The 19881-nt window shown below is 36.2% G+C and overlaps 3 pseudogenes across 2 annotated transcripts; all 3 read left to right on the top strand.

The window, feature by feature from the left end:
* The first annotated feature begins 468 nt into the window (after nucleotides 1-468).
* LOC146904472 (receptor-like protein kinase FERONIA pseudogene) lies at nucleotides 469-3625 on the top strand (annotated as a pseudogene). The gene has a single exon (XR_015020529.1). The product of XR_015020529.1 is annotated as a receptor-like protein kinase FERONIA pseudogene (transcript).
* Nucleotides 3626-5559: 1934 nt separating this feature from the next.
* LOC146904471 (receptor-like protein kinase FERONIA) lies at nucleotides 5560-14191 on the top strand (annotated as a pseudogene).
* A 2692-nt stretch (nucleotides 14192-16883) lies between these two features.
* LOC146904470 (receptor-like protein kinase FERONIA pseudogene) lies at nucleotides 16884-19881 on the top strand (annotated as a pseudogene). The gene has a single exon (XR_015020528.1). The product of XR_015020528.1 is annotated as a receptor-like protein kinase FERONIA pseudogene (transcript).

Raw genomic sequence — 19881 nt, 5'->3', positions numbered from 1 at the left:
TTGACCAGTTCAATGCAATGGATTTCATGATTAGTCTCGATGTTTTTTTATGGAATTTTCCCTTCCTACCTCTCAATGTATATAATAATAAATAGAAAAATTTTAAAGAGTGTTTTTAGGGCATTGATTAAGATGATAAAAAGAGTGTCTTTGGTTGGTGGCTTAGTCCGTTAACAATGTTGGGCATAGGCTAATAGTTATTTCGGCTTTAGTTTTATTTTCTTGTACAGATTTTTTGTAAATACTGTTTGGACTTGTCTATTTCTTTTCTAGTACACCTTTGTGCTAGGAAAAACGCATTGTTTGAGTTATATATTCCATTTTAGCTTCTAAAAAAAATAAAATGATAAAAATAAAAATATTATATTGGAAAATGGTGAAATAAAAGTGATCAATTTAACTCTTTAAAAGTTAAATTATGTGATCCAAATAAAATAAAAGCAATGCAACTTCTACGTAGCATTCAAAATCTCAACAACAAATCAATCTATCTTCTTCACTCTGTGCTCTCACAGCTATGGCAAACTCCATAAACAAAAAAATTTACACAAAAAACACCATAGTATCTCTCATTTTGCTATTGTTCCCTCTAGTTGCTACTTCATACAAACCAATTTACAGTTTAGCCATCAGTTGTGGTTCCGATATAAACAATACTGACTCAGACAAACGAATTTGGGTTGGTGATAATACTGATAACTCAAATCTCTTTACCTTCATTGAACCAAAAATCACAAACCCATCTCTTACAGTGCAACTTAATTCCCTCTCAAATACCCAAATTCCATACACAACCGCGCGTATCTCTCTCTCAAATTTCACATACTCATTTTCTACCATCACTAGTTTGCCTGTTTTTATTCGTCTTCATTTTTACCCAAATTCATCTAAAATCTTTGAACCCTCCAATGCAATTTTCTCTGCAAAAGTTAACAACAACCTTACCCTTCTTGAAAACTTCAACCCTTCACATTGGCTTCGTTATGATGAAGAAAAAATCACCAAAGAATATTGCATCCAAATTAAACCAAATGAGAAGTTAAACATAACTTTCATTCCGAACAACATAAACCAATCAAATGTTTATTATGCTTTCATTAACGGAATAGAAATTGTCACTATGCCTTCTTTTCTCTATTACACAAACCTCAGTGACACAAATTATCATTTGAAATCACTTGATATAGACAACACAGAATACCAAGTTCGTATGGACAAATCTTTGGAGACGGTTTATAGAGTCAGCGTTGGTGGTAATCATGTTCCACCAAGTAATGATACAGGTATGTTTCGTGATTGGGAAAAAGATTATCCTCGTTATTTGGAGAAAGAATATCCACAAAGTGTATCAAGTGTTTTTGAACGTGATCATCTAAACTATTTAAACAATACCATTCAAAATTGCACTGCACCAGAAGCTGTTTACTTAACTGCAAGAAGTTATGGAATGTATGCCACAGAGGATTACAATGTAACTTGGAATTTTGAGGTTGATTCCTCTTTTACTTATATGGTAAGGTTGCATTTTTGTGAGTTTGATCAGCTTATCAACATTATAGGTGATAGAGTTTTTCAGATCTTTATAAATGATATCATGGCTGAAGAATATGCTGATGTGATTACATGGGCTGGTGCGCGTTTGGTTCCTGTTCATAAGGATTATGCTGTGAAAATGTACTCTCAAAATGGAAGCTCTGAAATTGAAAGACTAAATCTTTCAATTAAGCTTCAACGAGCACCAAAGAGTACCATATCAAGTTACCGTGACGTCCTATTGAATGGAATCGAGATTTTCAAAGTAAGTGATAAAAATAAAAATCTCGCAGGACCTATCTCTCCCATGCATCAGCAATCTTCAACCCAAACGTCCAAAAAAATTAATATTTCCATAATTATCGTGGTTGCGAGTGTGGTTTCAGGCCTCCTGCTAGTAATTATGGTGGGTATCATAGTTTTTTGGCTAAGGAGAAGGTTTCAAGATGCCATGGAAGATAACTTGTCGAAGACAAAGAACATAGAGTTACCATCCTTTCCGCCCCATTTGTGCCGTTACTTTACAATTGCAGAGATCAGAGCAGCCACAAACAACTTCGATGATGTTTTCATCATCGGAGTTGGAGGGTTTGGCAATGTGTACAAAGGTTTTATTGATAGATCCACACCCGTTGCAATAAAACGCCTTAAATCGGGATCTCAACAAGGTGCCAACGAGTTCTTAAACGAGATTGAGTTGCTCTCCCAGCTTCGCCACATTCACTTGGTCTCCCTCGTAGGATATTGCAATGATGACGGAGAGATGATTCTGGTTTACGAGTTCATGCAGCATGGTACTCTTTGTGAATATCTCTATGGCTCCAATAACCAACCCCTACCATGGAAGCAGAGGCTTGATATTCTATTGGGTGCTGCGAGAGGGTTGCATTATCTTCATGCTGAGGTGAAACACAAGATAATACACCGTGACGTGAAAAGCACGAACATATTGTTGGATGAGAAATGGGTGGCTAAGGTTTCAGATTTTGGTTTATCGAAGGTGGGACCGACAGGGATATCAACTACTCATGTTAGCACAATGGTGAAGGGTAGCCTTGGGTATTTGGATCCCGAATATTATATGCTCCAAAGGCTAACTCTAAAATCTGATGTGTACACGTTCGGTGTGGTGCTTCTTGAGGTGTTGTGTGCTAGACCACCTTTGGTTTGTGATTTGGATAAGAATACGGCTAGTCTAGTTTGTTGGTTTAAAAAATGCTACGATGAAGGTGTGGCGATTGAACAAATAGTGGATCCATTCCTAAGGGGTTCTATCATAGAGGAGTGCTTGAAATATTATTGCAAGTTGGCGTTGAGTTGTTTGCATGATGATGGGACTCAGCGACCCTCAATGAGTCAAGTAGTTATAGGTTTAGAGTATGTGTTGCAGATGGAGGTGAGTGAAGACGGTAGCCAACAATTCTCGCAGTTTGTGAGTGACAAAGAGAGTGACCATCATTTTGCAAGATCCCACACCTACAAGGAGAGCACAGCCTCAGCGAGGGACAGTACTCTAGAACATTCTTTCTCGGACATTGTGAATCCAAGACCACGGTCGTATTCATGTCAAAACCTCAATGTTTATATTTAGCGATTAATATGGAACATCACTTTATATATGTATAGCATAATATAATACTCCCTCTGTCCCGCAATAGATGACCCATTTGAAAATGTGCAATTTTGACCTAATTTACTTTGACCGTATTTTTCTACTAATATACAAAGATAACTAATATCATATAAGATGTTGTTAGATTCGTCTCGATGAGTATTTTCCAAATATCAAATTTTAATAATTTTTTCTAATATATTATTCAAGATATTTAAGCTCAAAGTTATGCATTGGCATGCGTAATAAGGTCAACTGTGTCAAGTATTATGGGACGGAGGGAGTATCAAAACTAAATAATTTTAGCATTTATCGAAAAGATGTTGCTTGATCATATCTTGAATTTTCTAGTAAGTTAGGCCTTCATATGTTTGATTAATTGAATTTAGGCTAAAATGCACTTTTGGCCTCCCTGGTTTGTAAAACTTACGAATTTGGCCCCCCTATTTTCAAAATAGCACTATTGGCCTCCCAAGTTTCAGCCCCTTTACAAAACCATGCCCCCCTTGATTTTGACTCGGTCAAAGCTTACGTGGTGCGTTTTTATTATTTTTTTATGCCATATAGACAACCTATGTGGATTTTGGAAAGAAAAAAAAAACCCTAACGTAACCATGTACAACGGTTCTATTCATCTTCGCTTCTTCCCCGTAAATCATCCCACCTACTTCTCCATAATCTTTCCTCTTCTTCTCCTTCTCCACACCCAAATCTGCATTCACCCTCCTTCTTGACTCCATTTTTACTCGATTCAAACCCATAAAAACTCAATTTTTACGGATTCTCTTCCATTCAAACCCTTTTCACTCGATTTTCCCTTTTCACCTATATTTTTAGATTTTGAGTTTGACCTAATTCAATCCCTAGTATATTTCTGTAATCAAGTCAATAGTCGTCAACTGGCTAACTAGTGACAAAATAGTCAATTTGTAGTTTTTTCCTTATTATGTAGTGATGGCACCATATTTTTAATTTATCGTGGCATTATTTATTCAAAGTCTTCATCAAGTCTTCGTCTCCCCGTGGTATCCCACATATGCACGTTATAATATAGGTGACTTCTAGCAGGCATAGCATATTGTTTATATTTATCATGTGGATGTGGATAGGAATATTGCAGGACCAATATCAAAATTCATTGATCTATCTCCCCCCATCAAGAATTATTGTTGTCATTACAATTTCAGACCTTCATGGGTATCATAGTTTTTTGGCTGAGAACCGAAATGATCATATACAATGAGAGAGATGTCAAGAGTCCCACATTGAATAACATATGATTTAAAAATATGTTTATAGTTGGAAACATACCTTGTTTTACAAATTGGTTTTGGTGGCTCAATCCAAATTCTAAAATCATTTCATATGGTGAATTCTACCAAATGTTATTTGTTATTTTGGGTTGGGGGTTTTATTTTGCCATTTTATATCTTGAAGCAACTCACTCAATTTTTCCTTTAATGATAAACTCTATAGAACTTATATTTGGTCCGAAACTATATCTGACAAATTAATTTTTTGGTTAATTCCTAAGTAACTTTCCTTCAAACAACAATTTGTTTTCACCAATGACTAACTCCAGTCATAATAAACATCACTTTCTCTCCTCGTGTTGAATTATACAAAAACCGTTTAATTTACTTTTTTCGTTTAAAATGAATTTTCCTTTTCTAATAAACTTCTGCACGTACTTTTTTTTTGTGTGAATAAGTAAAGGGTGTGCCTAGAAATTATAGAGAAAAGACAAATAAAAAGGAATCAAATAAAGAAGGGAAAAACTAGAGATACTCAAGTGTACTCCTACCACTCATTCGTTTTAAATCTCCCTGTCAAAGGAAAGTTTGACGATTTCAAAGTTGTGACTAATTTCGTGTCCAATCCCTATTGGTGTTGTTTCTTAGTGATTTCTTTATCTTATAATACGTTTAGCAAAATAACACCCGAAATTCAAATTTAGGATATCATACATTATACCTTATATTTCTATCTCTATCTTTCATTTAGATTTTTTTTAAATGATTTCGTTTACAATTTTCATCTAATCCATTATGGATTTAAAAAATAATACACCAACACAAGCACATGTATTTTTTGTTTAAATCAAACTATACGTAAAGTATCTATCGCATTTGTTAATGACAATATTTGCGAGAATTGACCCTATATTTTTTTTTAGAAAGAATTGTTCATCTTTAATTGAGTCTCTTATTCCAATTATACGTTATCTATAAAGTTCGAACCTAAAACTTTGCTTAAAAATTCTAAATTCCACTATACCAAAATAATTTAGGTAAAAATCGTGTATTTGATTGTCATTTTGAAGTTGAAAGTTGGAACATTATTTTCCAATACACGTTCCACCCTCAATAACTGCAACTTCTTGCATGGCATACTTCAAAAAAAATTCTTTAGCTATGGCCAACCTCCTAAAGAACATAGTTCCTAGTAAAATCACCCTATTGTCTGGTATTTTGTTTCTCCGTCATCTATTGTTCTTCCCTCTAGAGGTTAACTGCTCATATAATAATTTAGCCGTGAATTGCGGCCACTCCATAGATACTATCTTTGAAAACCGAACCTGGGTTGGGGACATTGACGACACCAAATTGTTCTCTATCATTGAACTACACACTGAATTCTCATCTGTCAAAACCAAAGCTATTCCTAACTTTGATTTGGTTAAACGAATTCCTTTTTCCTCCGCACGACTTTCTTTTTCCAATTTCACAGTCTCATTTCCTAGTAGTGTTATTGACATTGATGCCGTCGCTAATACTGTTTTTCTTCGCCTCCATTTTTACCCGACATCATATCAAAACTTTGAAACCTCAAATGCCCTTTTCACAGTCAAAGTAGGAAACAACATTACCCTTCTTAAAGACTTTAACCCCTTACTTTGGCTTCAAAACGATAACAAGACAATCACCAAAGAATATTGCATCACAAAGGAACCAGGTGAGAACCTAAACATAACTGTTGTTTTCTTTTTTTTTTTTTAAATATACCGAACGAAATTACTGGGTGAGTCACGACCAGGTCGCTTTCTTTAAGACGTTTCGCCGCACTACCCTAGTTTGTGCAAGGTAGACTAACAACCACGCCGTCTCCAGGATAAAACAGCCCAGATCACTGTTACGAGTATATACTGCACAGTATATAGTCGCTCGAGAATTACACCTCAAAGTATGGTTCAATCGTTTGATCGAAGCCACTCGATACGGTACGTAACCGCTCAATTCGAAACCGTATGGTTCAATCGTTCGATCGAAGCCACTCGATACGGTACGTAACCGCTCTATTCAAAACCGACGGGACAGAAAGGAGTAGAAGCAAAAGAAACTTGTTAAAACAAGTCAGAGGGAGAAGAGAGGAAAAGGCACATGAAGCATCGACTGTGAATTTTCGGTGTGAAGAATGAATGGGGCGAGCTCTCCTTTTATAGGGAGAGTTTGTAACAAAAAACGAGTGACTTGGGGACTAAGTTTGCTTAATCCTTAAGCAAACGCGTTTTGTTTCTTAATTGGATATATCCGGAAGTTTCTGGATACGCGTTTTGGATCGTAACAAATTTATTTGTTACGCGTAACGCTTACGTATAATGATTAAATTAATTATTTAATTAATTTAACATTTTCAAGTGACAAAAAATATATATATCATTTTTTTATTCCACGACCCACGACCCAAGCCCAGCCCGGCCGGTCGGACGGACGGCAGCGTCGTCGTCGCGCGTGATATATATATTTTGTAAGCGTTCACCTGTTCACAAAATCTGTTCACAAAATTGGGTACCCCAAGGGCACACCCTTGGAGGTCACTTTACCCATATATAAACACTTACTAGTTTGGGGTGACCCTCCAATGTGGGACATTTTTAAGTCACATCCACACACTAGTTCTTTCATAGTGTTTTTCTTTCCAATTTTCTTCACTAGAATGACTAGTGTTCCAACAATCCCCCACTTGACTTCAAAATGGTTTCGAGAAATAACGTAAAACGTTTCCATAAGATTTGCTAATATACAAAGGTGTCGCCAACAACTTGAACCTTTGCATAGTGGAAGGTATTCTGATTTAACAAGAGTTGCTTACAGCATTAAACTCTATCTCAGACATAGAATCCACACACAAACCTTTTCATAGGTGTATTCTAAAAGCCCGTGCGTTTTAACGAATGCTCTAGGAATTCTGCCTCAAAATTCCATAGGACCGGCCTAAGTTCCACATTCGTATAGGTGAGTCTATCAAGGGTACTCCTGTAGCTGTGTACCCCACTCAACATAGAGTATAGATCTCATTAAGAGTTACTATTACCTCATCCTTCTTTCGTTGCAGGATCATGCTTTCTATATTTTTTCTCTCATAGCATGTTCTACCACTTCATGACTTGTTTTTATCCATTGAACCTAAATCTTGGGATCTCCAGTCATATAGGTCGGGTTACCATCATTCAGTGGGCTATAGACATTAGTCCCATCCTACTGGATGTTTCTCGGACTTTCTCTCTATTAAGTCCTTTCGTCAAAGGATCAGCTAAGTTTTCTTTTGTACGTACAAAATCAACTCTAACCGCTCCATTAGAGATACACTTTCTAATCATGCTGTGTTTTCGCCTTATCTGTCGTCTCTTACCATTGTAATAACGATTCTTAATCTTTACAATAGCCGCGGTACTATCGCAATGAATTAACACAGCTGGCAACGGTTTCTCCCATAAATGGATTTCAGCTAGCAAGGATCTTAGCCAACTTGCTTCTTCACTAGCAGTAGCTAGTGCTATCATCTCGGATTCCATTGTGGACTGAGCCAGAATGGTCTGCTTCTTAGACTTCCAAGAAACAGCTCCTCCAGCTATGCTAAATATATAGCCGCTGGTCGCTTTGGAATCATCCGACAAGGTGTTCCAATCTGCATCACTGTACCCTTCAAGTACAGCAGGATATTTTTGATAATGTAGTCCTAATGTCATAGTCCCTTTCAGGTATCTCATGACTCTCTCAATAGCATGCCAATGCTCCTTGCTTGGCCTACTTGTAAATCTGCATAAGAGTCCCATGACATAAGCAATGTCGGGTCTAGTGCAATTAGTGGCATATCTGAGACTGCCAATGATGCTCGCATATTCAGTTTGTCTAACACCATCTCCAGTGTTCTTAAAAAGTTTTACACTTGGATCATAAGGTGTGCTTGCAGGTTTTTCAATCAAAATAGTTATATTTCCTTAATATCTTCTCAACGTAATGAGACTGATCCAAGGAAATTCTTTTATCTGATCTAGTAATCTTGATGCCAAGAATTACGTCTGCTTCTCCTAGGTCCTTCATATCAAAGTTGTTACTCAACAGTGATTTCACAGAATTTATGGCAGGAATGTTTGACCCAAATATGAGTAGATCGTCTACATATAGACATATGATAGTGCAAACATTTTTATCATACTTGTAATAAATACATTTGTCACTTTCATTCACTTTGAACTCATTCGAAATCATTAAGTTGTCAAACTTTTCATGCCATTGCTTAGGGGCTTGTTTTAGACCATATAGAGATTTGTCTAACTTACAAACTTTGCTTTCTTGTCCATGGACTACAAAACCTTCAGGTTGTTCCATATAGATTTCTTCTTCCAACTCACCATTCAAAAAAGCAGTTTTCACATCCATTTGGTGTACTATCAAGTTATAAACAGCAGCCAAGGAAATTAGTACCCTTATGGATGTGATTCGAGTAACTGGTGAGTAGGTATCGAAAGAATCTATATTTTCTCTTTGTCTGAAACCTTTGGCTACAAGGCGTGCCTTGTATTTATCAACAGTTCCATCAGGTTTCAGTTTCTTTTTCAAAATCCATTTACAACCTATTGGTTTGCAGCCTGGAGGCAGTTCAGCCAAGTGCCATGTTTCATTAGATAGTAGAGAATCCATTTCATCATTTATGGCTTCTTGCCATAAGTCTGCATCCAAGGAAGACAAAGCTTCTTTGAGATTTGATGGATCCTCTTCTAATGTATTGACCACATATTTAGGTCCATACTCTTTAGCAGTTCTTGCTCTCTTACTTCTTCGAAGTTCTGTTACATCAGTTATGATGCTCTTATCACTATCCCTAATCACTGGATTGTGATCAGGTGTAGAGTTCATATTTGCGCCCCCACTATTTCCCCCACTATCTCTTGATAGAAAGAGAAATTTCGTTTCATAGAAATCGGCGTCATTTGATTCTATGATCACTTTCGCCTTTAGGTCATAAAACCTATATGCTTTACTGTTTAAGGCATACCCAATGAATACACATTCATAGGCTCTACTGGCTAGTTTGACTCTCTTTGGATTGGGAATTCTAACATAGGCTAAACAGTCCCATGTTCGGAAATAAGACAAGTTTGGTTGTCTTTTCTTCAAAATTTCATAAGGAGAAATTTTGTTCTTAGTTTTAGGTACTCTGTCTAGCACATAGCTAACAGTCAGTAAAATTTCTCCCCACCAATGAGGCGCTGCACCAGAATTAAGCATGATAGCAACTACTAATTCGGTAAAGGTTCGATTTTTTTTCCGCTTTACCGTTCATCTCAGGAGAGTAAGGTGCAGTTGTTTCATGAATTATTCCGTGCTCTTTATAATACTCATTGGATGTGTGTGATAAATATTTCATGCCTCTGTCACTACGATAACACTTGATTCTTTTATTGATTTGATTTTCAATTTCTTTAACAAATATTTTAAACATATCAAGCACTTCACTTTTGTTTTTTTTCCATTAAATACACATAAGTGTAATCAGAGCAATCATAAATAAAAGTTATAAAGTATCTTTGCCCGTTTTTAGTCAGATTACAATCAAGTTCACATATATCAGAATGTACTAATTCAAATGGTTCGGTTTCTCTTATTACAGATTTATGAAATCCTTTTGTTATTTTTGCTTGACTACAAAACTAACATTTTTCCAATTGATTCAAAGAAAAAAACTAACATTCATTCAAAGATAACTTAGGAATTAAACCGATATTGCTCATATTAGAAATGATTCGTTTATTAACGTGACAGAGTCGTGCATGCCAAATAAGAACCAACCATCAGATTCACACACCATGTTGATCCACCAATCATCAGATCCACCCACCATGTTGACTTCAGTTGTCATTGCAGTATACGGCTGCTCCTCATTTGTTGTCAAGTGAGTCTGAGCTTGAGCCGGTCTAGTGGATGGGTTTCTACACTTTCGTGCCATATGACCTGGTTGTCCGCAATTGTAGCAATTGACCGGTTGAGCAGGGTCATTCTTTGATGGTTGAACTCTTGGGACCTTTGGTGGGTTCCTATTCTTATTCCGATTGGAATTCTTATTTGCAGGGCGGTTCTGATTCTTAAATTGTTTACCAGTAGGCTTCAGAACAGCACCCACAGATTTCTTTTTAGTGTTGTTGTTCGAGACAGCAAACACCTCTTCATTCAGTTTTTGTTTTCTTGCCTCTTCTTCAATACGAAGTCGAGTAATCAGACTTTCAAGAGACAACTCCTTAGTCTTATGCCTAAGGGCATTCTTGAAGTCCTTCCAAGCAGGGGGCAGTTTATCAATTATCACAGCAATCTGAAACTGCTCAGGTAATTGAATCCCTTCAACAAAAATCTCATGAGCTATATTCTGAAGCTCCTGAGATTGTTCTTCGACAGATTTCTCGTCGTTCATCTTATAGTTTAGGTACCGGCTCACAACAAATATCTTTGAGCCAGCCTCTTCAATGTTATATTTATTCTGAAGAGCATCTCAAACATCCTTAGTTGTCTTATGAATCAGATGCAGATCATATAGATGATCCGCAAGACAGTTCAAAATATAATTCTTGCACAGGCAATCATCATCTTGCCAGAGGAGTATATCCTTTTCAGCCTGTTTCACCTTTTCAACATGTTCGGCAGTAAGCCTTTCCAACTCAGCATTTGTCGCAGATACAGAAGCATCTGTAGCCACTGCTGTCTTACCGTTACTAGTTGTTTCCATAGGAACCGACATTGATGGTATCACAGGTACGTTGTTCTTCAAGACGTGGGCAACCTTTTTAGTAGTTAGAAAAAACATCACCTTTGTTTGCCAACGCTTGAAGTTACTACCGTGAAACTTAAACGGTTTGTTGAAATCGATAGCTGTTCCAGATACAGTAATTTCGTTGTTGGTACTCATGTTTTCAGAAACGTCTTAAAATTGTTGTTTTCTTTTTTTTTTTAAATATACCGAACGAAATTACTGGGTGAGTCACGACCAGGTCGCTTTCTTTAAGACGTTTCGCGGCACTACCCTAGTTTGTGCAAGGTAGACTAACAACCACGCCGTCTCTAGGATAAAACAGCCCAGATCACTGTTACGAGTATATACTGCACAGTATATAGTCGCTCGAGAATTACACCTCAAAGTATGGTTCAATCGTTTGATCGAAGCCACTCGATACGGTACGTAACCGCTCTATTCGAAACCGTATGGTTCAATCGTTCGATCGAAGCCACTTGATACGGTACGTAACCGCTCTATTCAAAACCGACGGGACAGAAAGGAGTATAAGCAGAAGAAACTTGTTAAAACAAGTCAGAGGGAGAAGAGAGGAAAAGGTACAAGAAGCATCGACTGTGAATTTTCGGTGTGAAGAATGAATGGGGCGAGCTCTCCTTTTATAGGGAGAGTTTGTAACAAAAAACTAGTGACTTGGGAATTAAGTTTGCTTAATTGGATATATCCGTTTGGATCGGGTCGGATCGTAACAAATTTATTTGTTACGCGTAACGCTTACGGATAATGATTAAATTAATTATTTAATTAATTTAACATTTTCAAGTGACAAAAAATATATATATCATCATTTTTTTATTCCACGACCCAAGCCCGGCCCGACGGACGGCGTCGTCGCGCGTGATATATATATATTTTGTAAGCGTTCACCCGTTCACAAAATTGGGTACCCCAAGGGCACACCCTTGGAGGTCACTTTACCCATATATAAACACTTACTAGTTTGGGGTGACCCTCCAATGTGGGACATTTTTAAGTCACACCCACACATTAGTTCTTTCATAGTGTTTTTCTTTCCAATTTTCTTCACTAGAATGACTAGTGTTCCAACAATAACTTTCATTCCCAAATTCACAAATCAATCAAACGCTTATGCTTTCGTCAACAGAATTGAGATTGTTTCAATGCCTTCTTTTCTCTATTACACTAACCTCGATGACCCATATTATCATTTAAATTCCCTTAGCCTCGATACCACAGATTACCAAATTCTTAACGACAAAGCTTTGGAAACAGTTTAGAGAGTCAACATTTGTCCAAATCAAGTTCCACCAAATTATGATACAGGTATGTTTCGTGATTGGGAAAATGATTATCCTCGTTACTTGGAAAAAGAACATCCACTAAGTGTATCAAGTGACTTTACACATAATCTCACCTACCTAAACAACACCATTCCGAAATACACTGCACCAGAAGCTGTCTACTTAACTGCAAGAGGTTATGGAATGCATATAACAGAGGATTACAATGTAACTTGAAATTTTGAAGTTGATTCTTCTTTTACTTATATGGTAAGGTTACATTTTTGTGAGTTTGATTGGCATATCAAGAATCCAGGTGATAGAGTTTTTCAGATTTTTATAGATGATATTTTGGCTGAGAAAAAAGCTGATGTTCATAAGGACTATGTTGTGCCTATGTACCATCAAGACGGAAGCTCTCAAATTGAAAGAGTTAATCTTTCAATCAAGCTACAACGAGTACCCAAAAATATCGTCACATTATACCGTGATGTCACACTCAATGGAATCGAGATTTTAAAAATAAGTGACAAAAATAACAATCTCGCAGGACCAATATCAAAATCCATTGTTCTATCTCCCCCTGCGTCAAAAAAAATTTAAGATCACCACAACTTTTGTTGTTGTAATTGCAGTTTCAGGCCTAGTTCTAGCAATTATTGTGGGTATCATAGTTTTTTGGCTAAGGAGAAGGTTTCACAATGCCATGGCAGATAACTTGTCGAAGACAAAGAACACAGAGTTGTCATCTTTGCCGGTACTTTACAATTGCAGAGATCAGAGCAGCTACAAACAACTTTGATGATGATTTCATCATTGGAGTCGGAGGGTTTGGCAACGTGTACAAAGGCTGTGTCGATGGATCCACACTTGTTGCCGTAAAACGCCTCAAATCAGGCTCTCAACAAGGAGCCAACGAGTTCATGAACGAAATCTAATTGCTCTCCCAGCTTCGCCACATTCACTTGGTATCCCTTGTAGGATATTGCAATGACGACACAGAGATGATTCTGGTTTATGAGTTCATGCAGCACGGTACTCTTTGTGAGTATCTTTATGGTTCTAATAACCAGCCTCTATCGTGGAAGCAAAGGCTTGAGATTCTTTTGGGTGCAGCGAGAGGGCTGAATTATCTTCATACTGAGGTGAAACAGAAGATAATACACCGCGACGTGAAGAGCACCAACATATTGTTGGATGATAAATGGGTGGCTAAGGTTTCCGACTTTGAGTAATCCAAGGTGGGACCGACAGGGATATCAACTACCCATGTCAGCACGATGGTGAAGGGGAGCTTCAAATATTTGGATCCCGAATATTATATGCTCCAAAGGCTAACTCTAAAATCTGATGTGTACTCGTTCAGTGTGGTGCTTCTTGAGGTGTTGTGTGCTAGACCACCTTTGGTTCGTGATTTGGATAAGAATACGGCTAGTCTAGTTTGTTGGTTTAAAAAAATGTTACGATGAAGGTGTGGCAATTGAACAAATAGTCGATCCATTCGTAAGGGATTCTATCACAGATGAGTGCTTGAAACATTATTGCAAGTTGGCGTTAAGTTGTTTGCATGATGATGGGACTCAACGACCATCAATGAGTCAAGTGGTTGGGGGTCTAGAGTTTGCACTGCAATTGGTAGTGAGTGAAAAAAAAATTTCCTTCTAAATTTAGCCACTGGGCATCGTGTTTACAAATAAGAAGTTGGCAATTAGGTTTATTGAATATGATATGAGTTATATAATGTATGAGTATGATTTGAACATAGTTTTAATTGTAGTCTATTTTATTTCTAGCAATAAACAATGGAAACAATTTTATTAAAAGAGAGTCAAGTTTAAAGCAATCATCAGTTTTTAATCCTCAAGCAATTGATGAATGTGGAAGTATAAAATTGGGTTCATCTACAAAAAAGGAAAAACTGAAATTTGATTTGATGCCCCCACTGTTGAAAATTTCTGGCTACGCCACTGTATCCACCGTACAATTCAATAGTTTTCAAACATTGATTATACTAAATTCAAAAATTTCAAAACATTAAGACGTTAATGACTTGTAGATAAAATAACTTACTTAGGAATTTGGATAAACTTATAGTCAAGCCGTCGTATCTGATAGGAGTCCACTAACTTAAGATGTTAACGGCTTATAGATAAAATAACTTGCTTATCGATAAAAATATTATTTGACATAACGTCTTATATTATTATTATTGATCAAAATTTACTTGATAAAAATGTCTGATATTCTACTAAACTAAAATTATTAAAAAAATATTACCCAAAATTGATATTTTTCTAAACAAAAATTAAATCAATGATTTTGTTATCAATAGAAAAAAAATATAAAATGAAATTAATTGCGTAATATTATATTTTCTATCTAAAATGTATGAAAAAATTAATTAATATTAACATAAAGTAAAGTTATGAAAGTATTATCATGAAATTCAAAAGGGACTCAACTTAAAAATTTGCCTTAGACCTTAATATATGTTGGATCGGTTTTATTTAAATATAAAACGGTGCAGTTGTATGTGTAAATTTTAAGTAATATATGTAACTTGGTCTATATAAAAAACATTAGAGAATAGTAGTCCCTAACTATCACTGCATCAAGTGGGACACGAAACAAAATGCTTTTAATTCACCAATTTTAGAGAAAGCTCTTCTGAGCCAATTATTATTTTGGAACATAATCTTCTTCCTGCATGTGGTCATGAAACGTCGATTTACAAACGAACAAAATGGTCAATTTCTATTTTAAAAACGACGTTTTGGAGCTTTTCCCATGACTTTGTTTTAAATATCTTGGATGCCAAAATTTTCGAAAGACTTCACCAAGTCTTCGTCTTCACTCGAACATCCATATAGGTATTATTGTTTACAGAGTGATTTTAGTTATCGGTGATGTTTATATTACCCCTTGATAAATATTTACACTTAATGATAAGTAGGATTTGAATATATAACGAAAGAGATAGAGATCACATGTTGATGAAGAAGTTTCATGTTTAAAATAACTAATCATAAGAAGAAGAAGAAAAAAAAAAAATACGCTACCCTTGATCATTTGAGGGCAATTTACCTCGTAATGACAAGTAGTATTTGATTATGGAATAAGGGGAATGTACTGCTAGAATTTTTCCTTTTACCTACGGATTGTCCTACGCAAAATTATCTGCAGGAATTCCTGACGATTTTGTTGTGCTTCCTTCCTGTTGCTCAGGACAAGTTTCCTGCGCATCCTACTACCGCATGCAAATCCTATTAAATTGCATATGTTCCAAATTTGACTATTAAGACACTTCCTAATAAACTTAATTATTATACAAATAATTAAAGTTAATTATTAGCATGCCTTTTAACATACATTAAAGGAAAATAAGTAATAAATTTTGCTAAAAAATATCTAGCAAATTTCATGTGGATTTTCTTCCGGAATTTGCTGCAGAATTGCTTGCGGTTTTGTTCGCAGGAAAATGTTCCTTGGCAGGGGAACCCGAACTCCTCCATCTCTGCCCAAAGGCTTCCTGCGGATATTTTTCACTATTTGAATGGAAATTTCCCCAGGAACATTTCTTGCGGTTCTCAAAATCCTCAGAAAATATTTACCCACGAAGTTATTACCCAGCCACCTAAATCCTTTGCAAAATCCGCAGGAAACCGGTTTTCTGCGAAAATTTTACCAAAATCTGCTGGTAATTCCGCAGGAAAAGTGCATAAATCTAGTCATGGGAGCTCACATGGAGAAAAATAAGTTTGATGTTCTTGAGATGAAAATGGAAACTAATTTCAAAAATAAAGAGGAAGAAAAGGGAGTTTTTCTTTGATAGGGGTAATGTAGAAAAAACTGTGGTAACATGTGTGTTTTAGTAATTAGACAAACATACACTAGTGTATAAATCGCAATTGAATAAGAGTAAGTGACAGTAATTTAAAAAGGATATAACTAACAAATTGTACTCTTGAACAATCAAAACAAAATGGGAACTTGATTGAGTTATAATTTTTATTTTAGTCATTTTTTTTCTTTCTAAATATGTAAGAAATAAGTAAATCTGTCACTCTATTGTAATAAGAATGAAGTGCATTAGTATTTTTATTTCCTTCGTATGGTTTTCAATTAGTAAAAAGAATGAGTGTTTTCCTATCCACAATTATGAATGTATTAGTAGTATTTTCAATGAGGGTGTGTTGTGGAGAACATTAAACTTATGTCTTGGTTGAGGTTAAGTGGGAGAAGGGGAAATAAATGAAAACATTGTGTTCTCTGATTGGTGTCTAATGCTTAATCACTTGGATTTTATGCAATGAACCTAAAGGGTTGGAAGTATTCCCAATAATATATATCTGCTTATAAAAAAATTAAAATTATATTTCCTTCGTATGATTTTCAATTTATAAAACATAAATGAGAATTTCCTATCCACAATTATGTGATCCTAATTGCTGGCAAAGGAAATCATTTGACCATTTCAATGCAATGGATTTCATGATCAGTCTCAAGTGTTATTTTATGGAAATTTCCCTTCCTACCTCTCAATGTATATAATAATAATAATAAATGAATGCAACTTCTATACGTTCACTCTATTCTCACACAGATATGGCAAACTCCATAAACAAAAAAATTTACACAAAAATCATCATACTATCTCTCTTTTTGCTATTGTTCCCTCTACTTGCTAACTCATACAATCCAATTTACAACTTAGCCATCAATTGTGGCTCCTCAACAAACAATGATGCCTTAGATGGACGAATTTGGGTTGGTGATAATATTGATAATTCCAATTTCTTTACTTTCATTGAACCAAAAACCACAAACCCATCTCTTAAAACATCACCTAGTTCCCTATCAAATATCCAAGCTCCATACACACACGCACGTATCTCTTTCTCAAATTTCACATACTCATTTTCTAACATCACCACTACTTCCCCTGTTTTTCTTCGCCTTCATTTTTACCCTACTTCTTATCAAAACTTTGAACCTTCCAATGCAATTTTCTCTGTCAAAGTGAACGACTTTACCCTTCTTAAAAACTTCAACCCCTCTCTTTGGTTCTACCATGATGACGAAATAGTTAACAAAGAATATTGCATCCAAATCAAACCAAATGAGAAGTTAAACATAACTTTCATTCCTAACAGCATAAACCAATCAAGTGTTTATTATGCTTTTATTAACGGGATCGAAGTTGTGTCTATGCCTTCTTTTCTCTATTACACAAACCTCAGTGACCCAAATTACTATTTCAAACCAGTTGACTCAGACTACACAGAATACCGAATTCATAAAGACAAAGCCTTGGAGATGGTTTATAGAGTCAACGTTGGTGACAATCAAGTTCCACCAAACCAAGATACGGGCATGTTTCGTAGTTGGGACAATGATTATCCTCTTTACTTGGAGAAACAATATCCATACAGTGTATCAAGTGATTTTGGAGAGCATCTCAACTATTCAAGCAATAACATTCCAAATTACACTGCACCAGAAGCTGTATACTTAACTGCAAGAAGTTATGAAATGTATGCCACAGAAGATTACAATGTAACTTGGAATTTTGAAGTTGATTCTAGTTTTACTTATATGGTAAGGTTGCATTTTTGTGAGTTTACCCCGGGTGTCAATTATAAAGGTGATAGAGTCTTTCAGATATTCATAGATAACACTTTGGTTGAAGAAAAGGCGGATGTGATAGGATGGAGTGGTGTTCGTATGGTTCCTGTTCATAAGGATTATGTTGTGACTATGTACCAAGAGGGATTAGTCTCTCAAATTGAAAGAGTGTATCTTTCAATCAAGCTTCAACGATTACCAAAACCCATGCCTACGGTATATCGTGATGTTATTCTTAATGGAATCGAGATTTTCAAAATTAGTGATAAATATAACAATCTTGCTGGTTTGAATCCCAACAAACACATTGTACTATCATCTCAAAAAGAAAAATCAAAGTCCAAGAAGTCAACCATAGTCATAGTTGGAGTTTCATCTCTCTTGCTCACATTTCTTGCTGTGGGAATAATAGTTTTAATTATAAGGACAAGAAGATTTGAATATCCTATTAAAATGAAAGAAAGTTTGTGGAAAACAAAGAAAGAAGGTTCGTCAACTTTACCATCCTATTTGTGCCGCTACTTTACAATCGCGGAGATCAGAGCAGCCACAAAAAACTTCGATGATGAAAACATTATCGGTGTTGGGGGGTTTGGGAATGTGTACAAAGGTTTCATCGATGGATCCACACCCGTTGCGATAAAACGCCTCAGGTCGGGCTCTCAACAAGGTGCCAATGAGTTCATCAACGAGATTGAGTTGCTCTCCCAGCTTCGCCACATTCACTTGGTATCCCTTGTGGGATATTGCAATGACAAGACAGAGATGATTCTGGTCTATGAGTTCATGCAGCACGGTACTCTCTGCGAGTATCTTTATGGTTCTAATAACCAGCCCCTACCATGGAAGCAGAGGCTTGAAATTCTTTTGGGTGCAGCTAGAAGGCTGAACTATCTTCATACTGAGGTGAAGAACAAGATAATACATCGTGACGTAAAGAGCACCAACATATTGTTGGATGAGAAATGGATAGCTAAGGTTTCTGATTTCGGGTTATCCAAGGTGGGACCAACAGGTATATTGACTACCCATGTCAGCACGATGGTTAAGGGAAGCTTGGGGTACTTAGATCCTGAGTACTATATGTTCCAAAGGCTTACTCTTAAATCTGATGTGTACTGCTTCGGTGTTGTGCTTCTTGAGGTGTTGTGTGCTAGGCCACCTTTGGTTCGCGATTTGGATAAGAATACAGCTAGTCTAGTTTGTTGGTTTAAAAGATGCTATGATGAAGGTGTGGCGATTGAACAAATAGTGGATCCATTCCTAAGGGATTCTATCACGGGTGAGTGTTTGGAATATTATTGCAAGTTGGCGTTGAGTTGTTTGCATGACGATGGAATTCAACGACCCTCAATGAGTCAAGTGGTTGGGGGTTTAGAGTTTGTGTTGCAATTGGTGGTGAGTGAGGAAGATAGTGAGGTTGGCACGACCCAAAAAGAGATAACAAGTCTACGGTTCTCGCAATTTATGAGTGATGTAGGGAGTGGTCTGCATTTCGCAAGATCCCGCACCTATAAGGAGAGCACAATCTCAGCAAGGTCAAGTACTCAAGAACATTCTTTCTCTGAGATTGGGAATCAAAAAACAAGATCGTATTCATGTCAAAACTTCAAAGTTAACATTTAGCGATTAAAATGGAACACCACTTTCTATATGTATAGAGTAATGTAATATCATACCGTAATGTAATATCAAAATTAAATAATTTTAGCACTTAGCGAAAAGATGTTGTTTGATCATATAAGTTAGGCCTTCATATGTTTGATTAATTGAATTTGTTATTATGATTTGATTATAGTTTTAAAA

Source organism: Medicago sativa, chromosome 7, assembly GCF_051527215.1.
Source record: "Medicago sativa cultivar Bolivia chromosome 7, Bolivia_mono, whole genome shotgun sequence".
NCBI lineage: Eukaryota > Viridiplantae > Streptophyta > Magnoliopsida > Fabales > Fabaceae > Medicago > Medicago sativa.
The sequence above is the reverse complement of the archived record's forward strand: the minus strand, read 5'-3'. Positions and strand labels throughout refer to the sequence as shown.